This window comes from Ammospiza nelsoni, chromosome 7 (assembly GCF_027579445.1).
Source record: "Ammospiza nelsoni isolate bAmmNel1 chromosome 7, bAmmNel1.pri, whole genome shotgun sequence".
NCBI classification, from domain to species: domain Eukaryota; kingdom Metazoa; phylum Chordata; class Aves; order Passeriformes; family Passerellidae; genus Ammospiza; species Ammospiza nelsoni.
In genome coordinates, this window is record NC_080639.1 from 1,692,907 (window position 1) to 1,714,191 (window position 21,285).

Genomic DNA, 21,285 nt, shown 5'->3' on the forward strand with positions numbered 1-21,285 from the left:
TGACTGAAATCATCCTTTTGATTTCTGCCCCCAAGCTGATGGAGCTGTTAAAATTAATATATTGTGCCCATCCATCAGCTTAAAAACAAAACAACACACCTGACTGCAGCTGGATTTTCACTGAATAAACCAGGGTGCTCCTAACTTATCTTCTCACTGAACAAAGAGGCATCCAAAGAATTAATGTGAGATTCACTTGCCCATTTTAAATAAAGGTTTTTCTACATCACATCATCTGACAGAGGAGTTGTATCCTTCTGTTGTATTTAACTGAAGCAGCAAAAATAAAACAGGAAAACTGAAAGAGATCATAGAAACTCCCTATTAATACTTCAAACTAAGACACTAAAGCTTGTTGTCCTGAGAGCTACACTGTTGAATTATAGACACAAAACTTGATTTGTACTTCTATAAACTTGGTTTATCATTCTGCCGAGAGAAGAGAAACTTACAGTGTAAGAAAGTTAAAGGCAAAAGTTTAAGAGCAGAGAGCATGTAGAAAAGAGAAAGTAAAAAAATGCAAAAGAAAAGACAAAGGGACAAAAAAAGAAAAGAGCGCGAAGAAAAGCGCGAAAGCGAGCAAAGAGAGATAAGAGAGCGCAAAAACAAACTAAAGTTCTTGTTACAATACAATAAATCATCTTCAATATTCAAATTCTCATTAACCAATCTACTACAACATACATATCATATAACATTTCTATACAACTTATAGAAATATTTGAATATTGTTAAATATTCAAATTCTCATTAACTAATCTACTACAACATACATATCCTATAACATTTCTATACAACTTATAAGAATCACTACATTACCATACTATATTTACATTTTAAACCCTAAATCTTATTCTTTGAACCCCATTTACTAAGCTGCAAAGCCTACTCTAACTCTTAAACCTACCTACTTACAAAAAGAATTGTTTCCTCCAAAAGAGATTACATTCAACTAGTCACATCGTTATTTTTCAGCAACTAAAATATCTCAAAAGTTGCTTTCATTTCAATCTCACTTAAAGTTTCCATATTCTCAAAATCTTTCGCCAAGCAATCATATTTATAAAGCTTTCTTGTTTCATCCTTCCTAACACCCAGGGCCTTGGGGATGGAGCAGCCAATGCTAAAGCCATTCCCACAGGGCATCCCAAGACTCTGCTTCCATTCCAATCCCAGCTGCCAGCACAGATCTGCCTTTATTCACAGGGGTGACCACAGAAATGAGAATTCTGTGACTTTAATTTGCTTCTAAGCAGCTGCCAGTGCCAGCCAGGAGCTCTGCTTGCTGCTCCTTTCATCTCCTGAGCCAGCCAGCCAGCCAGCCAGCCAGCCAGACAGCAGCAGGGCACCTCAGCCATCCCAGGGATGCTGGGGAAAGCATCACCTGATCCAGCAGCTCCAAGGGCTGCTCCTGTCACCTGCCTGCCCTCCCAGCTGCTGGCAGGCACAGATTCCAGGAATGAACTGCAAGAAAACTCATCTTCCTGCACAGCCAGCCTTCCCTGAGGGGGCTGCCAACAGCCCAGGTTTGTGCACACCACTGCTTTGGGAGGTCACCTTAAATACAGGTATTTATTTACAGATAATGCACTCATGTAAGGCCATGTTTGCTCCACAAGAAACACTGCAAATCTCAAATCTCTTACCTCATTTTGGATCTCATGTCCTTTTTTTTTTTAGAAGCAAAATCCTTTTTAACTCAGGCTATCATACACTTCCTTCAATCCCCTCTCTGGCACAGTAAAATATTGTGACAGGCAGCATCAGCTGTAACCCAGGACTGCACCTTTTGCTCATTACTTGTGGTGTTCCAGTACCTCTCACAAGCAGGAGGATTTCCAGGCGCCTGCCAGCTACTCATTTTATTAGGCAGGTTGTTTTTCACCTCAAATCACCCAGACACTCCAACTGCACTGCAGCAAGGCAAAAAGAACTCAAGAAAGCACTTTTGGCTAAACTTTCAGCTCCCAACTATTGGAAGCAGGTGAATTTGTCACTAGCAAGGATCCAGGTGAGCACTCAGGCACAGGATGATCTGACAAACCTGGGCACGCTCTGAAGGGCCATAAAGACAGAGGGTTGTGTGTTTATGGAAAAGGATTATTCCAGAAGCACAGGCTTGGATCCATCAGTGGTGGTGTGAGGTTTTCAGAACAAGGTGAGAGATGAGAATTGGACTTTATGGTTTTAGAAGGCTGATTTATTGTTCTATTCTATTCTATTCCATGAAATTCTATGAAATTCTATTCTATGAAATGATATACTAAAATTATACTAAAGAAAGAGAAAGGATACATCAGAAGGCTACAAAAGAATGAATAAAAACTCATTACTGACTCAGTCCAGCACCGCTGGCTGTGATTGGCTATTAATTAAAAACAATTAATATGTTTGGATAAACAACCCCCAGACTACATTCTAGAGGAGTAGAACATGGAGAAGCTGAGGCTTCTCATCTTCCCAGGAGAAGAAATCCTGGCAAAGGGATTTTTTAGGAAATATTATGGTGAGATCCATCAGTGTAAGGAGGGGGGAGGATGTGCTGTGACACTGCTCCTGCCACAGTGCCACTCTTTGGGAGCCTGGTTAAACTGCTGCCACTACTGAGCACTGCCCTGCAAAGCCAAGGTCACAGCACACAGCACAGACTGACTCTGGGTTTTTTAAGCACAGGCAAGAAAATAAAGCAAGGAGCAGGAATGGAATGGGAAGGGTGGTCTGGGCTCATCTACAAGGAGATGGCAGAAAGATTCTCAGCTATGATGTTCCATTCTGGATACAGACATTCCACAGGCTCAACCTGGACCTACCTCAGGGAACAGAGGCTTGGGGTGCAGTCTCAACTTCACAATCCCTTTTACAGCCTCAGAAATGGATTGTGGCTTCCCCACAGGCTTCAGGGAGACCTCAGGGCACACAAAGGGGGCTTACAACAAGGCTGCAGGGCAACACTTCACAAGGGCTGGTAGGACAGGACAAGGGGGATGGCTTTAAACAAAAGGAGGGCAGGGATGGATGGGATATTGGGAAGGAATTGTTCCTGTGAGGGTGGGCATGCCCTGGCACAGGGTGCCCAGAGAAGCTGTGGCTGCCCCTGGATCCCTGGCAGTGTCCCAGGCCAGGTTGGATGAGGCTGGGAGCAATCTGGGACAGAGGGATGTGTGCATTCCACGGCCTCTGAGGTCCCTTCCAAGCCAAACCACTCTGTGGTTGTACACCACCACTGCTCTGTCTCTGCAGGGTATTTTGTGGGTACACAGCTTTGTGTGGGTTACACAACCATGGCTTTGTGGCTGAGGACAGAGAGATGGGAGCTGCTGCCAGCCCTGACCCTCAGGTGCTGCCCTCAGTGAAGCCACCCCAGTGTTATGCAAGCCCTGCATTGAGTCTGCCCGATGCCTTTCTGCCACTGAACACACCATGACATCTGTAAAAGCTTCCAACAATCACCCAAACTCTTTAAAAAGCTTCTCCCTTTATAAACACAGTACAGCAGCAAAGAAAATGTGATGTGAAATCAGCTTGAGTGGCTGTGTTTTCAAGCCAGCCTCGAGCTGAGAAGCCAAAAAGGTTCTAAAAAACACAAAGAGAGTGGGTCTGGGTAAGGCACTTTTGTGCAAAGCGTGCACTGACCCAAGGGGCACTGCAGGACACAGACAGGCTGCTAAAATGAACCATGCAAAGCAGCAAAGCCAAACAGGTTCAACTCCTGCACAGCTTCCTTGAGTCTGTCCCAGCCCAGCAGCCTCCCCTGCACACCTCCTTGGGAATGGAGGCACCACTGGGCAAGGGGAAGGGAAGGGCAGGCTCCTTTAGAGCAGGAATTATCCTTAGGAGGATGATTTCTGGTCTAAATGGAGTGAGGGCTGTAGGTGCTGGGGTGCACAAGCCAACTCAGGAGGTGCAGTGTGAGAGAGCAGCCAGGGAGCTGCTCTGCAGGGGCTGGGCTGTTCCTTCCAGCTCTGCAGCAATGTTCAACGGTGGCAGGAGGCAGAGATCCAAACACCAGCCTGGATCAGCTGGGAAATGCCATTTAACACCAGCACTGCAGTGCTCCCAACAGATCTGGAATTGTAACATCAGACTGGGTTGGGAGGGAACTCAGAGCTCATCCCATTCACTCCCTGCCATTCCAGGGACACTTCCCACTGTCCCAGGCTGCTCCAAGCTCCATCCAGCCTGGCCTTGGCACTGCCAGGGATCCAGGGGCAGCCACAGCTGCTCTGGGCACCCTGTGTCCCACCCTCCCAGGGAGTAATTCCTTCTGTTTGCCAAATTTCTGTATGTTCAGCCTGTCTCTAATCAACAGACAAAGACACCACTTGAACAAAAGATTAAAATCTGAAGAACAGCATTTTCCAAGGAGGAAATACATCTCTTAGCAGTAACTTCTAATACACAGATTTGCCTCAATGCACTACAAGAGCACACAAATTCTCCCTTCACCACCTCACATCCCACTCTGTACATCCCATTCCTGCTCAGCAGCATTTCAATGGACAATCTGCCTGTTATGTGCAGCCCCAGCAGTAGTTCTAATGCAGAAAACCCATCCTTTAGCACTTCAGAAGATCTGCCTGAAACAGAAGCACTCATTAAGGCAGAGACCAGCAGGAAACACAGCTCTATATGAATTTTGATTAGTCTGGCTCTGAAAGGAGAAGCTAATTCCTGAAGCCAGCCCTTTCACCATGCACAGGGCTATAAAATGTGCCATTTCCTCCTGCCCCTGTTATTCCAATGGTTTCCATGCCATTTCTTTAACAGAACAAAAAAAAAAAAAAATTAACATAATTTTCTAACATGCCAAAAAAAAAAAAAAAAAATTTAAAAAAGGGTGGGGGGTGGGGAGGGGGCTGGAAAATTCACTTCCTTGCTTTTGCTGTTTTAGCTCCAAAGCTAAGCAAGCCCAGCTGCTCAGGAAATACCATTGGAATGAACACATTATTGAACATGGAAGAATCAATCGAGATTGCTGTCAAAAATTTCACATGCTGTAAGCAGGCCAGCAATCAAAGGCCCTTACGAAATACTTCTCAGGCATGCTGGACAACTTCATCTTTCAAACCTCAGGCACATGATCAAAATTACTTCCAAAAAAAAAGGAGAGAAAAAAATAGAAATCACAGAAAAAATAACTGAATTAGAGGAATTTCACCAGGAAGCCAGGAGCTATTATTTGTTATTAACACCTGACATAACATGATGTCCTCTAGGTACTGTATTTATTCCAGATCAAATGAAGAGGGAGGGGAAAAGAAGTTGTAGCTCAAGATTCCTTCTTTATAAAGCGCAAAGCCTACTCATTTGGTGACTGATTTCGTCCTGGATTCCTTTCACTGACACATTTGCTGACAACACACAAAGAACACTCACTCTTTAAAGGACAACCTCAGCCTGTTCTGCTGTGAATATTTGAACTCCACAGAGGTTTCTCTCCATCAGCTGACACTGGTGGACACTTTGGCCATGCCAGAGTTGCTCAGGGCTCTCCTACAGCCACAAGGAGGAAATTTCAGGGCTTGCAGCACTCTGGGATAGTGGAAGGTGTCCCTGCCCATGGCAGGGGGTGGAACTGGGTGAGCTCTGAAGTCCCATCCAACTCAAACCATTCTGGGGTTTTATACCACGTTTCACATGTCCTGGTGCAACAGATTGGTTTGTTTATGGGTTTTTTCCTGCATTTCCATAATGCTGTGCCACTCTGAAGTAAGTATCTGCAGCAAGTCTGCTCTTCCTTGCATCAACAAATGGAATGTAGCTGCCTGTTCAGCTCCTTTTCCAAGCAAATCACTTGGATTCTTCCTTATTTCCCTTAAAGAACCTTTTGGTGGCCTTCATCATGTGACAGTGCAGAACTTGCAGCACACAGGAGGACACTGGGAACTGAGGCTGTTCTTGCAAACTCTGTATTCCTCCATCACTAAGCTGAAATAACCAATTTTTGCTGGGTTTTTCTAATTTTTTCTCTTAACTATGTTGACCACAATGCATTATCATCTCATGGAATTTAGCTCTGGGATATCCCATTCGACAGTATCTGAAGCTCTTTGTTTCTTTAGTGTCTGCTGTCATGTGCTTTTAGTTACTGAAATGTTCCCAGAAAAGGGGGCACTTCATTCAAAAACCCTCCACAGGAAATAGAAAATGAAAAATAATGAAAAATGAACAACCAACCCTCAGGGTACAGTGTACATAAAACAGAAAAACACCCTCAAGCACCTCCTCTTTTCCCTCCTCACCCCCACATCCCCAAGATACAAAGAAGCTACAACCTCCATCATTCTGTGACTCCACCATGAACAGACAAACGCATTAATAAACCACTATTATCCATTTCTGGCACCTCAAAACACTGCCCCCAGTGTGTATTTGAATCCTGGCTCAAATCAATTGTTGCACGAGGATGATGCTCTGCATTTATACCCCAGACAGGGAGGTTGAGTATATTGCTTATAAAAGCAAATAATTACAGAAAACTTAAGCCCCCTGCTGCTCCTAATTCGAACTGTTCTTTCAGCTCCAAGCCACAGCAATTGCTAATGGCCTGGATTACTTAGCAGAAATTAAGTTTTGTCTCAGAATCTCTCAAATTAAGTTTTGTCTTAGAATCTCTCAAATTAATGACCTCAGTGTGGAATAAGCTTTGTGAACAAGAGTCCTGAGGATCCTGGCAACCACAAGAAAATAAAGAGAACACAGGTTTTGAAGCTGAAGACTAAAATTAAGATTATTTCTAACACATGAAAGCTGAGCAGATAGTGTATTTGCCTTCCTGAGTAGAGAGAATGCGCTATGTCAAAAATTCATTCAAGAATTCAAGTCCTGTCCACCTTGAACAACAATGAATGTCTTTATTTTCTCTTCCCTTCTTATCAGGAATGGATTTTCAAGTATGCTCCTTCAGCTTTTATTATGGCTTTTATGTCCAAGTCAAATAGTTTGCTCTTGGCACAAGTGAAACTAAATCCTGACAGTTATTGACTGTAAAAGGAAATTCTTAATTGGATGAATTACACCCTCTAACAACAATTTTGTAGAAATGTTAAATCACACACAATTGCTGGCACCATGATTCCCATTTTTTATTATACAACTCAAGTTCCCAGAATTATACCTTACTGCAGTGAAAGAAGTCTATTAATTGAGTAAATTCACATGAAGATTTCTTTTATTCATATGAAGATTTAGGCACTTTTAAGGTGTTTGGTACTTCAATTAACTTGCAACATTATGAATTGTACAATCAGAACACTCTTGAATAATGTTTAATTGGGACCCAAATGTCACAACAAAGGTTATCAGAGGTGTATTTAAAAGCATGTTTTACCTGGGAAAAGCTCATCTTGATTCAAGCTGTGAAGTGATTTGAAATTCAGTGAACTGGGGGAATTATTATTAAAGTAGAACGCACAGATCTTCTGAAGAAACACTGAATCCCAGAACACAGAGCTGGCTGAGCAATTAACATAAATCATTCTGACCTGTCCCCTTCCCTTGTTCACTGAAATTGGGATGCTCACAGCAGAAGGAAGATTCTCAGGAGAGAAAGGCTGAGATTTGTTGTTCCACCCAATGAGCACCTCAAGGAGAAAAGTGCCAGGTGAAGAGTTCCAAGTGTAGCTGGGATTTTTCACAAGTTAAAACAATCCAGGTTTCATGCAGCTATAAGAAACCTAACTGAATGATGTCCTGTTCAAGAGGAAGGAGTGAGGCCACAGATGGCTGCCAACTGCACCTTGGCAAGAAGCACTTGAGTGCAAAATTCTTTACCCACCTTACATTGTCTCTGCCTTTCTTCACCAGGCAAGAAAGTGAACTAAACCTGTCTTTGCAATTCAAATCATTATGTGATCACAAGAGGGTGAGACCCCAAGAGGAACTGACTGATCTAAAATTTGGATTTTACCTCCAGGTTGCTGACTGCAGTTCCTCTGAGTGGAGACCGTCACCGTCACATTTTCTGAAAAATCCCTTTGCCAGGATTCCTCTCCTGGGAAGCTGAGAAGCCTCAGAGAAGAATGAAAACAATATTATCTCATTTGCTTTTCCTGTGTTTGCTGCTTTGGAATGTGGTTGGAGATTGTTTATCCAACAGGTGAATGTTTGATTGGTTCCATGTGAATTGTTTTTACCTAATGACCAATCCCAGCCAGCTGTGTCAGACTCTGGAGAGCCACGAGTTTTTCATTAGTATCTTGTTAAGCCTTCTGTCTGTATCCTTTCTCTATCCTTTAGTATAGTTTTAGTTCAGTATTCTTTAGTATAATATAGATCATAAAATAATAAATTAGCCATCTGAGAACATGGAGTCAGATTTGGAGTCAGATTCATAATTTCTTTCCTGCCATGGTGGACCCTGAAAATACCACAGGAGACCACCCAAAGCTCTGAAGGGCCCCAAAGGACACAAAACCAGTGAGGGAATCACCAGGATTCCCCAAAGCACAGGGCAGTGCAAAGCCTGGCCTCAGAAATCACACAGTGACACATCTCTGGCCCTTCAGCCAGCCAGCATGAGGGAATTTTGGGAAAACAGGCTGCAGCTTCTGCACTGAATTTTACCCAATTTGGCAGGTCACAGTTGCAAACAGCCTCAGCACATTTGGAAGGCCCAGCTTTGGGTTAGATGTGCTGGGTCAGGTGCTCTGGGTTAGCTGTGCTGGGTTAGAGCCACGGGCGGAGCACTGCTGTCACCCTGTCCCTGTCACCCTTCTCCAGGCAGAGGTGGCTTTTCCTGGGGCTCCTGGGAACCTGGGGCAGACAAGGCTGGACAACCAGCAGCAATCTTGGTGTGTTTGCCTCCAGCTGCTGTCCCCAGAGATCAGGATCACATTCAAAGCAGTCAGGAAACACAGCCAGACAGGTACCTTGGCAATCCTTTAGTGCCAAGCCCACAGCTCAGCTCCCTCCTGGGCCTGGAGCTGGTGTGGGACTCCAGGACTCCTGGACAACTCATCAATATGACTGAGCAGAAGCCATTTATTGTTCACCTTACACACATATTTATTTATAGGTTCTACCAACTGCTAAGGACTCACTTCTTGGTTGGTGCCTTTGTCTTGTTCACCCCTTTTCTGCCTGCATTTCTCAGAGCGTGTGATTGGTTACACTCCAGCTGTTTCAGTCCTCTTATTTACTTCTTGCTGTCTTGGTATTCAGTTTCTCAGCCTCTTCCTCCTTAATTTAGCACAATTTGTGTTTCAGAAGTCTGGATGAGTCCTGAGGCTTTGCTAACACACTTAGAATCAGGCTGGCTGGTGCACACTATGGCCTAATCCTGCAAATACATTGCAACAACCTCATATAGGTTTTACTCCTCTCCAGCCTCAGTTTTCATGGATATCTTTGCTTATGCACAGGAGGGAAAGCAACAGCACAGCAACAGCACTACCTGAAACAGGCTTGCAAAACCCCAGAGCTGGGTGTTTTACATGCTCCTATCACCTGCAGCTGGGGGGAGAGCAGAGGAGAGCTAGAGAATGGGGAATACTTCCAGAAAGTTTTGTCAAACATGAGGAATGCAGGGGTTTTTGGTTTGTTTTTGGTTTTTTTTTCAGGTCACACACCAGACAGGTTTTACACAGGTTTTGGCCTGACCTTGCCTTGTGCAGGAGGTGAAAGTAGATGACCTCCTGTGGTCTCCCCAACCTGAATTTTTCTGCAGAGGTAAAGGTTTTAAAACTGCTCAAATATGATTTTGCTATATTAAGTTTCATATCAAATGAAAACAAATTAAAAATGGAGTATTTCTCTAAGGAAAGCAAACTCATATCCATGCCTTTCACAACATTCTGTGTGGTATAACAAAATGAGAGAATAAAGCAACTGGGGGGATTTTCCCCCTCATAACAAGCACACACAAATGATGAAGGTTCAAGCTTAAGAAAACAAAAAAACCCTAATCATAACATATTCATGTTACATGAAAAAAAATCTCATTAAATCCATAAAATATGGCAACAGTGCCTCCTGACACAAGTAATCACATATTAATAACCTTAAATCATATTTTAGACTGGAATATCACTTACAGAAGAGAAGAACCATAACCAAAACAACATTCTTTAAAGACACTGAACCGTCTTCTTTAAATATTTTTAAAGCAAAACCAAACAAGTGCAGGGTAGCAGAGGGAAAGGGGCTTTACCCCAACAGCAGCAGAGGCCACCCCAGGATGTGCTCCCCTGGGAAAGGCTCCTGGGCTCAGCTCCCAGCACCTCCCAGGGAGAGAGGGAGAACTCATGTCCTCACCTATGGACAAAGCCCTGAGTGCTTTGGTGGAGGAAATACCCAAAAACTTCCCCATTTCCAGTCACTCAAGGCACTGCTCTCTCTCCACTTCCACCCAGAAAACCCCAAAAGTGGTTTGGGCTTTTTTCCCCAGCAGCTCTGAAGCAAGGGCAGCAAAGCCTGGGTTGGATTTAACATGGAGCACAGGTATCCATCCCTTCATGCCTCAAAGCTGCCTCCCTCTTCTAATCCCTCCTTTTTATTTGCCTATAAAAAAGCCTAATTACTCAGCTGCACCATTTTCTGCAAAAACAGCTGAACACTCCCACAAGATATACTGGCTTGTTTAAACACCAGGTAATAGCAGCATTAAAAGATTCATCCTTCCATAAAAAGCAGGTTCAGTCCCATCACACAAAATGAAATTCCAAGACATAATTCATCCATTAGCAAAATGAGTTACCTTAATGTATAGATCACCAAAACTCCCACTGCAGGGACTGCCAAGTTTTTCTCTCTGCATAAGTTCCATGACAGCTTTCTTTAAATAGCTGAAGTTTCAAGTGCTTTCCAAGTAAAACACAAACTGTGAATTACAGTTCAATCATACCCATACAATAAAAATCATCTTTATGCAACCACCAGCACTTTCAGGTCATTCCCCCTGTACACCATTGTTCTGTGAGGATGCCACAAGACATTTTCATTTTAAAAACCCAGATAAGGTGAGGATTTTCCAGCACTTAGTCCAATCAGAGCAAGATTCAAACAACTTCTGGGAGAAACTCAGAGTTACTCCTAAAAACTGAACTTTCTGTTTAACACAAAGAGTTTGCTCTTCACCCAGGCCTTAGTGAGCCACTGACAGAGCAAAAGGTGCTGCTCACAACTGGCATTTTCACAAACTGGATATGCTGATTCATGTCAATGAAAAACTTAACTTATGAGGGGTTTCATGCAGGTGCTGAAAAACACCTCATGAAGGGTTCATTACTCACTTCAAGAGCTCTTGTCTTTTCCAAGACATACAGTTAGGGCTCCAAATGTTATTGAAAATGTATATTCCTACTTTACAGCAAATTAGAACCCTGCTCTTTTACTGCTTCAAGTATTTATATCCACAATGGAAAGAATAATAAAAAAACTCACACAGTTTCGCATGCATTCATTACTTAACTGTTCAGCAAATCTAACGCTAAAGGTTAATCCTGAGACAGGGAGCAGATGTTCAGTGAGAAGGAAATTTTTCTCAAGAGGAGATACCCAGGAAGTCTGTCTCTCCAAGCTGCTCCAGCCCACAGAGTTTCCCACCACATGAATCCAACTGGGAAAAGCTGTGACTCAGCCTCCAATTAACCATGTACAGAGCAGACACCAGCACAGAGCCTGGAAAGCACACGGAGCACTCAGAGTTCAGAAGCAGTTAGGTGAGCATCACACCAAGCACACACAGCTCCTGTCAACATCATGATCTTATTACAAGCTTCAGAAGGAACTGTTAATTCTCTAAAATCTGAGCCATGGGGTTGTTTTAAATGAATAACAGAGCGCTGCTCTGGATTCTCACCAGCAGAACATTTCACAGGTCAGTTTAACACCAGTGGATAAGCTGGCTGAGTCTTCTCCTCTCCAGGATGGGCAGTCCCAGCTCTCAGCCTCTCCTCACGCCATCACCTTTCAGTCCCTCACCAGATTTGCTCCAGTAAATCCATGTCTTGCTTTTACAAAGCAGCCCACAATGAACAGCAGGAGTCCAGAGGAAGGATCAGCTCCCTCTCTGTCCTTCAGCCTTCCTTCAGGAAAGGAATCCTATCACAGTCTGGTTTGGCTGGGGAGGGACATCAAAGACCATCCCATTCCACCTCTTTCCACTGTCCCAGGTTGCTCCAAGCCCTGTCCAACCTGGCCTTGGGTACTGCCATGGATCCAGGGGCAGTCACAGCTGCTCTGGGCACCTGTGCCAGGGCGTGCCCACCTTCACAGGGAGGAATTCCTTCTCAATATCCCACCCAACCAAACAATTTTGTTGGCAGCAACAAAATTGTGCCTTTCACTTCTTAAAGCCACGGGAATCATTAGGAACAGGGAACCCAGGGCTGATGCCAGGCTAAGGACAGGCTTAGCATGGGCTGCCACACACACTCCTTGTAGCCAGGAGAATTTTAGTTCCTGCTGAATATAAACTCTTGTACTTGGCACATCTTGTTTCCCTCAGCGTGAGCAATAAACCTAAAATCCCACTGTCCTGGACTGCCAAGCAAACTGTGTTCAGTTTGCCATCTGTATGGCAGCTGTCTTCTGTTCAGTGGGCAGTTTGCCTTATCTCTTCCACACCCACTCCTCCCTCAGGGAGACACCTGCTGATAACAGCTATTGAATGTCACTGCATGGCTGATAAGAACTACAGCATCCCACTGGGAGATGTGAGCCCAGAGGGAGGAGCCAAGCATTGCTACCCAGATATAATCTGGAGATTCTGGAACACCAGCACGGCTTCTCCACTGGATTCCCAGAGGAAGACCAGACCAATCTACACCACCACTGGATCTTGAGAGGAAAACTCCACCCTTCTACAGGATCACTGCTTCAGCAGAACCACACCTGTCTCTGCAGGAGGGCTGCAGTCACCCTTTAATGGGACTGCTACCAGCACCCTGACACACAGGGAGTCAGGCCATATTCTCACTCTGTCACGGTTGTTTTGTATTACTGCATTGTTTATTTTATCTTTTTTTTCCCTTCCTATTAAAGAACTGTTATTCCCTGCTCCCATATTTTTGCCTGAGAGCCCCTTAATTTAAAATTTATACCAATTCAGAGGGAGGGGGTTCACATTTCCCATTTCAGGGGAGGCTCCTGCCATCCTTAGCAGACACCTGGCTTTCCAAACCAAAACCCCCACTCAGGTAAGCCCAGAGGAGAAAGCCATTATCACAGCACACACTGCATTATCCCAAACAGCACCCAGCCCCCCTGGCTGGAGCTCAGCATTCCCCAGTTGCCAAAATGCAATGTATATCCATGTATATCCATGTGCATCCCTGGGTCTGGCCTGGCAAGCAGCCAGCTGCAGATGCTCAGAGATTTTCACTTACTTGCAACAGTGCAAGGCCGTGTTTCAAAATGAGGATAAAACATCTATCCCCAGAAAGAAGAGGATTAGATATTCATTTAGGGGTTTTCATATTAAATCCAGATCCTGCTAACGATGGGATGCCCTCTAAACCAATCCCAAATCCCCCTGTGGCCCCAGCATGTCCTAAGATATCTTTAAGCTGTTCTGCAAACCAGCAGGACAGAAAAGCCCCTCCCCAAGCCACTGGGAGTGAAGAGGGCAAAACACAAACAGCACAAAGGGAAGTTTATGGCTAATTACACCATCCGTGCTCACCTCCTGCCCTTCCACTAGCCAAGATCCCATTGCAAAGTTCCTTTAAAACAGAAATTACTTGCAGAATAATTTAAAACAGAAAAAAAGGCGTTAAGAAGCCTGAAAATATCATTTTTATTGGCTAAAAAATCAACCCAGGGTCACTACACTACTCTCATGATAGCTTTATTTGACCAAATCTTCATAAGATTTTTCTGCTCACACATTGCATCTTGGGGACAAGCACAAGCCTTGCACAGGCTTTGAACACAAATTATTAACACTACAAATGGCATTATGGTCATCAGGAGAAATGGACCCAAAAGGTTCAGCTGCATTTTGGGTTTTTTCTGGACTGTTTTTGGGCAGAGGATGGCAGCTCCAAGTTGTATAAATCTACCAGAGCAGGACATGTGTTGGCTCAAACATTTCAACAAGCACCTAATAAATAAGATATAGAGAAGCTGTATTATCATACTAAGGAATGATGATTTTACTCACCTGACAAGTATTTTTCAAGACCCTCCTGAGTAGCTTAAGGTTGCTAATAATACAATTATTGATTAAGACAGGAAAATATATCAACCAAGCCACAACTTGGAGTGTAAATCTTATGCCTTGACCTTTCTGAAATGCTCCAGCCATAACAAAATAAAACTGACAAATATTTCATTTGGAAAAGCACACCAACATATTTTAGGTGTCACCTGAAAATCCACAGCCCTTTCCAAACCTTATATGAGATAATTATTTGATCATTAAGACTGGAAAAGACCTCCAAGACTGAGTCCAACCATTAACCCAGCACCAGAGCAGATTTGCATATCTATAAATATTGCAGGTTCTATAAGCACAGCAACATCAAAGTACCATGGGATGTGCTCACCTACCAGCAGATCCACTGCAGGAAATACGTCCACTATTTGATCCAGACTGAAAAGCCTTTAGTAAGGATCTGCTTCAACCTAAGCATCATTTTCCTTCAAATTGGAAGGCAAAAATGCCTCTATTTGATATTTTCCAACATAGGCATCAGGAGTTTCACAGCAGCAAGGACTGGGAGCAGTTGATCTGGGAGGTACAACCACTGCTGCCTGCTTTCCCAGGCAATCTCTGGGACAAAATATGGCCATTTAGTGGCCATTAACCAAACCATATTTTGGCCATTTAACCAAAATATGGTTAAAGCTGTGAAAGCCCATTTCCCAGCTGGCTCACCAACTGCCTCATCCAGGCAATTCCCACACCTGTATTTCCCTCTAATATTCACTTCAGCCATCTCTCCTCAGGCTGTCACAGCCACCTGACCCTCATTGCTTTTGCAATATTAGATGATTTTACCCAGCATCCTGAGGACTGTGTTCAAATGCATGCACTCAGTTACTCAGTTCCAGTCTTACATGATTTCTTTAAAACCAGGCAAGAAAAGCTATTTATATTTTATTTTTTTTTACCATCAGCCCTTCAAGGCAGGTTTCAGCAGTAGGAGAACACTGCAGGTAATTGAGATTCTCCTTCAGCTCCCTCACTGCTCCAGCCAACATGAGGGACAGGGAAGATGGCACTGATGTGCCTGCTGGAATACAAAAGAGTGTGTGACCTTCCCACCCAAAGCTGCTTTACAAGTCTGTTTTGTGATTATCCCACCCTTCAGGTGGATCTATCAGCTACTTTAAATTACTTTCTCAGCTCCTTGCCCATCAGTCAAACAGAAACCAATTCCTCACTTCCTCATCTGCTTCCCAGTCCAGGAGCATTCATTTCATTTTCAGGTATTTTAAGAATTTGCTGCTAAATTCACTATTTTTTTTCTGTCCTTCCCCCCAGCTCTTTAGACACCTCCTCTGCTACAGTGAATGCAGGGAACATTTAAAGGTCTCCTTCCTTAAAACTAAATTAATTCAACTATCTTAGAGAAGTTTATTGGAATGGCTTCCCATTTTCTTGACAATACCCTGACAGAAGAGAAAAGGTCACCTAAAACAACAATCAGGTCTTTCCCAAGGCCTACACAGCTGCTTTCCCAACTTTTTCAGAGTAATTTCAGAGGATGAAAACAAACTGCAGGAAAAATACCTTTTTCAATCATCAAAAAGTTCAAATGGAAAAAAAACCAACCCAAACCAAAAATAACATTGTGTAGGGTTTTTTTATTCAGTCCAGTAGCCTATAAAAAGCTTCTTTTCCAGTCACAAGGGACAAAAGTGACATTTCCATTGTCTACAGACAAGCCAATTGAATTTGATGTCTGTTGATAAACACTGAACAGACATAAACAGCTTGCAGAAGCCATGCACTTGCTAGAAGGCAAATCTGAGGGTCTGACAGCCAAAATAAAGATTGACAATGCCCATGGCCACACAGAGAAGGCAAGATCAGGTGCTGAACAATGACAAAGAGCCCAGATATTCCCACAGCAGTAAGGGAACCACTCCTTAGGTCTGGTTAGGTGACATTCACATCCTCTGATAAAATCCCTTCACCCAGGATTGTTCTCCTGGGAAGCTGAGGAGCCTCAGCAAACAGGAAAACAATTCTTCTCTCATTTGCTTCTCCTGTGCTGTGCTCATGTGCAATGTGTTTGGGGATTGTTCACCCACAGGTGATTGTTCCATTGGGTTCTGCTGTGAGTTGTTTTGGCTCTTTGGCCAATCAGGGCCAAGCTGTGTGGGGACTCTGGAAAGAGTCACAAGCTTTCATCATTATCTTTTAGCATTCAGTAATTATCCTTGCTGTATTCTTTAGTATAGTATAGTATTCTTTAATATAATATACTATTATAAAGTAATAAATGAGCCTTCTGAGAACATGGAGTCAGATTCATCATTCCTTCCTGCCATGAGGGTCCCCACAAATACAATACCGGTCACATTCCAGGATCTGAGATGTTCTGCCCAGCAAAGATCAAAGTGTTAAAATTACATGACAAAACACAAACCAGATCAATTCCAAGGGCAGGTTTGAGCCACCAGGCTACAGCACCCACAAAAACTGGAGAAATGGATTTTCACCCTGCTGACTGGAGAAAATGCCAGCGCAGTGAGGAAGGAGAGGAGGAAGCCACCGGAGGAATTGCAAAGCAGAGCAACACAAATTGTGCCTCAGCCACTGAATCACAAACAAGGAGGAGCTGCCAGGGAAGCCAGGGCTCAGCCAGCCCCCAGGGGATGGGATGGGAGGGAAGGAAGCACAACAGGCCTGATAAGATCAGCCTCCTGCCCCCAGAAGCTGAAGCCACTCCAGCTTTCAGCCTAATAAAGAACATCTTTAAAACCAGGACTGAACATCTACGGAGAGAGGTTCAGCCCAGAGGCCAGCCTACAAAACCAGCCTCAAACTCCACTCCTGAAAGGAGAGAAAATTCACGCTCTTGTTCTCCCACCCAGGGGGACAAGGTGAGATTTGGATTCAGTTTTTGGAAGCAGTCTGAGTGAACAGACCCACTTCAAACCCATGGAAAGTACAGGAACGCAGAATTTCAGAAATCAAAATCATCACTGTAATGCAGGGAGCTTCCCTGTCGGGAAGGACTGGATTCCATCCTCCTGGGACAAGGATGTGACTCCTCCATCAGAGAGCTGCTCCTGTCCCACTCTGGGGCAGTGGGAATGTCACAGGGCTGTGCAGAACAGAACACGATGGTCCCAGGAATCCAAAGAGATGGCAGGGATGGCTGCAGCAAACCCAGAACAGGGAGCTTCCCTCTCCTTAAGACATCCACAGCTCTTCCAAGACATTTGAACAAAGGCATCATTCCCACTGCCTTTGCTTGGAAGTAGATGTTTTCTAATGCCCAGCAGTTTGGGAAACCATTCTAACCACAGCCAAGGCACAGACCTGCTGCTGATTTAGCTGGTTTGATAACAAAGCCAGGTCTCCTCTCTTGTCTTCTGCTTTCAGGTGATGGTTTGAGGTTTAATCCAACATTCTGCAGCAATCTTAAAGTTAAAACAATTATCCCTTTGAGACTTGTTTAGGATAACTTCACCATTTCAGTCATGTACCTCAGTCCCCTGAGGGCTACTGAACATTTTCCATTTCCTGACTGTATAATTAAACCTTTAGTATGCCATGAATTTCTGCCTCAACCCCTCTGCTTTACATTTGTCAACACGCTGCAGTCTGTCCTCATTCCATTCCTTACATTGGTTTAACCTGGTAAATTACATTCTTAGCAAAAAATGTTGTTCTTCTTAAAATACAAGCTTCTCCAACTCAACAAATATCCACATTGTCAGACAAAAATGTTGTGGAAGAGAAGGTGACTCCGCCAGGATTTTGTTATGCCCTTAAATCCACTGGGAAGAATGCATCTAAATTCAAATTAAAACATGACATAGAGCAAAATGTGAAATTTTGCTGACATGAACTCAGGAAGAAGTGATAAACAAGGAAGAACTATCAGAGGGGGAGAAGAGAAGAGCTAGACATAAAAGGGAATCACACATTACCCAAAACTGTGTTTTATGACAACTCAGCATAGGTAAGTCATAAATCTGCTTCATGAAATCTGGTGTTGGCAAAATTGAAATCAAATAAGCAAAGAACAGAAACTCACTATTCCTAAAGAGAACTGGGAGTGACCTAAAACATCAGTTAAAAAAAGCTTAATAAAAGAAGATTTTGCTCATAATTATTCCCTGTACTCCAGAAAGTATTCACACAGCTGTTATGCCACCTATTGCTTCTGTATTCTAGTTGCATAATATCCCAAATTATGCTTCTCTTCACATTTATATGGCATTAAACCTGCAAGAAGATTGCCTTTCCATGGAAGGGATCTGGGAATCCACAGAACCCAGGAAAGAGCCAGAAGGCAAATGCTTCTAAGAACTAGGTCACTCCTGCTGCTTCCAAATTATTTACAATCCCCCAACAAGGCTGCATTAACTTCAGGGACACTACGGGCAGAGCCAGCACGTGCACTCAGAGAGGGGAAAGCAAACACTGCACTTCAGCACTCACTGCCAAACCATAGATAACTCTCAATAATAGACCCTGACTCCAAAAAGCCACTTGTCTTGCACTGACACAACAGCAGTTCATGTAACATTTAGGCACAGCTTTAGTTCAATGAGGTACAGCTGTCCAAAGCGTGTGACACAAACATCCACGTGCGCTCCAGGAGAGTTTGGCCTCCTGGTTTGCAAAGTGTACATTGACCCCATTAGAAAAGGTTCTATTTGATGCTTTTCACTGTTTTCTAGGCAAGAAAAAGCCAATTACTCCCAAACCTCTGCTTTGCAGGGGCCCCAGACATTCTGCCAGCCCCTCATTGGCTTCAGCTGATACCCACTAACTCTTCTGGGATACCAACAGCATTTGAAGGATCCAGCCTTCCCACACTGCTCTCAATTTTCTGCCAGCACTGTGGCAGATCAGTGTTTCCAGCCAGCCACCCTCCACTGGAGAGCTAGACCCCCATAAATTATAGAAGGCAGCCCGTCAAAGCTCATCTCTGTACCTGCAACAACTCCGCAGTGCGACACGGCTCCCCTTGGAGCCCCTCTGCCCCTCCAGCCCCACAGCACTGCACACTTGGAGCAGAGACTCCTTAAAAGCCAACAAACTGAGGTCAACTCACAAAAGAAATGTGACTTCCTAATATTTCATTCTGCTGGCAAAACAAGATGCCTCTGCAGCTGTAATTGTCCTTGGAGCTCAGCCATCTACGTGCTTTCACTTTCCAGATAAAAATGACCCTCATCTTTCCAGGATACAGGAGCAGCAACAGGGAAAAAACATGTCAGCAGCACCATTTATTCTACATAGGATGCATGTGTGGGCTTACCTAGGATGACCTTCCTCAGGCCTCTCAGCTCAGCACCAGATGGGATTTAAATACACATACCCCCATCCTAATGCTGCTAAAGCATTTCCCGCTGTGGAAAACGCAGGAATTAGTACCTGCTACAGAACAAAGGAATTGTGGTCCAGACCAATTCCTTCCTGAAATGATTTGAAATGGTCACAGAGAAAACAACAGATGATAGAGTTGCTCCATGAAAAACAGTGAAAACCAAAATCCCTCCTTTATTCAAACAGCAATAAAAAAAGTGGAATTAAAACTGCACAGGTAGCACCAACACATTTTTTATTTAAAATGTAATATATATATATTCTCCCCACAGGCATGCAAGGGGTCTGAACACAAAGGAACTTTCCCTGGCATGGTCCAAGCAGTTGGCTATCACCAGCTGCAAACCAAGCAGACTTTGGGGACCCTACAGAACTGCAGTCCTACCTGCTCAGTGGAATAAAAATCACCACAACCTTGCAAAGGTCAAAAGCTTTCTCTCAGAGCCAAGATCTCCCAGCCTGCTTGCTACAGCTCTTACAACTTGACACAACAAATAAGTCAGAAGTACCTTGTGGTCTGGAAGGTCAGTGAGGCCAGCTGCAGGTACCTCACAAATAGAACAGGAGACCTGAACCACCACAGAACTATTTTTCCTTTTCAATTACCACAGTGTATGACCTTATCAAAAGGAAGGAGCCTCTCAAGGGAGATAAACATCAACTGATAAACCAGACCTGGAAATCCTTTTACTACAGAGGCAGAGAAGCAGATTCATGTTCAGGCTGCAGGCAGGCCAGGGAGGGCATTGTCCCTCCCTGCAGAAGGATCTGAAGCTGCTGGAGAGCATCCAAAGGAGGGACACAGAGATGCCAAGGGCCCAGAGGGGAAGCTGAATGAGGAACAGCTGGGCTAAACTGGCTGGTTCTCCTGGAGGAGGTGGGGGTCAGAGCCCACTGGGGGCTGCAGCTTCCCCGTGAGGACAGCTCCCATCTCTGCAGCCAGGGAACAGCTGGAACTCTGCCCAGGAAGGGTTGGGGGGATGAAAGGAAAAGGTTCCTCTCCCACAGGGTGGCTGGGCACTGAACAGGCTCCCCAGGAAATGTCACAGCCCCAGGCTCACAGCAGCCCAGGGTCAGTGCTAGGGGATGCTTGGACTCAATCTGAGAGGTCTTTCCCAGCCTTAATGATTCCATCACTCTACACTGCTGCAGCACATGAACCAGGTAACCATGCAGAGCTGGGAGATTGTTCCAAAAGCAGAGGGGAACACAACACAACAGGAATCTAGTAGGTGCCACCCTGATTTTTTTAAGTTTTTCTAAGCCTTCTAATGCTTACATTCTTATAACAAATTTTCTCACACACTTTCTGTAAATAACTCATTGTTTTGCATTCTTTTATGGAGGAGGAGAAATCTGATGGACTGTTTGTTTATCCAGTGTCATTGGAGAGGTGGCACTGTCACCCTCCAATCCACTGTCACTTTTGGAAATCAATAAATGTTGGAGTCAGAAATTAAATATTCTCTTTTTTACCTTAAGAGAGCTGTGTGTCTGTGTCGTGTTATTTCGTGTCCTACAGTAACAAGTAGGAATCTTCTAGCATACTCATCACACATGCCTGGTATCTTCCATTTTCATTTGCTTCTGAAGTGCTGTTACCCCTCACTGCCTTTCCAAACCACAGCTGACCACAATGGTGATGAATTTGGTCTCAGTCAATCTGAATGGCCAAAAGTCAAGTGTCTTGTGCTGTATTTTAACTCACACTGGCAAAACTCAAGGCAGCTCTTATCTCAGTCTTGACATGATTTTGCTGAGGTCCTCCCAGCCCTGCTTTCAGGTTGTGTGTATATTCCACAGGGTGCCTGCTCTGTAAGCAC

The 21,285-nt window shown here is 44.1% G+C and overlaps 1 protein-coding gene across 3 annotated transcripts in view; it reads right to left on the reverse strand.

Annotated features, from left to right (window-relative positions):
- AGAP1 (ArfGAP with GTPase domain, ankyrin repeat and PH domain 1) overlaps positions 1-21,285 on the reverse strand; it is a 322,590-nt gene that overhangs the window by 260,850 nt on the left and 40,455 nt on the right. The gene's annotated exons all lie outside the window — the stretch shown is intronic.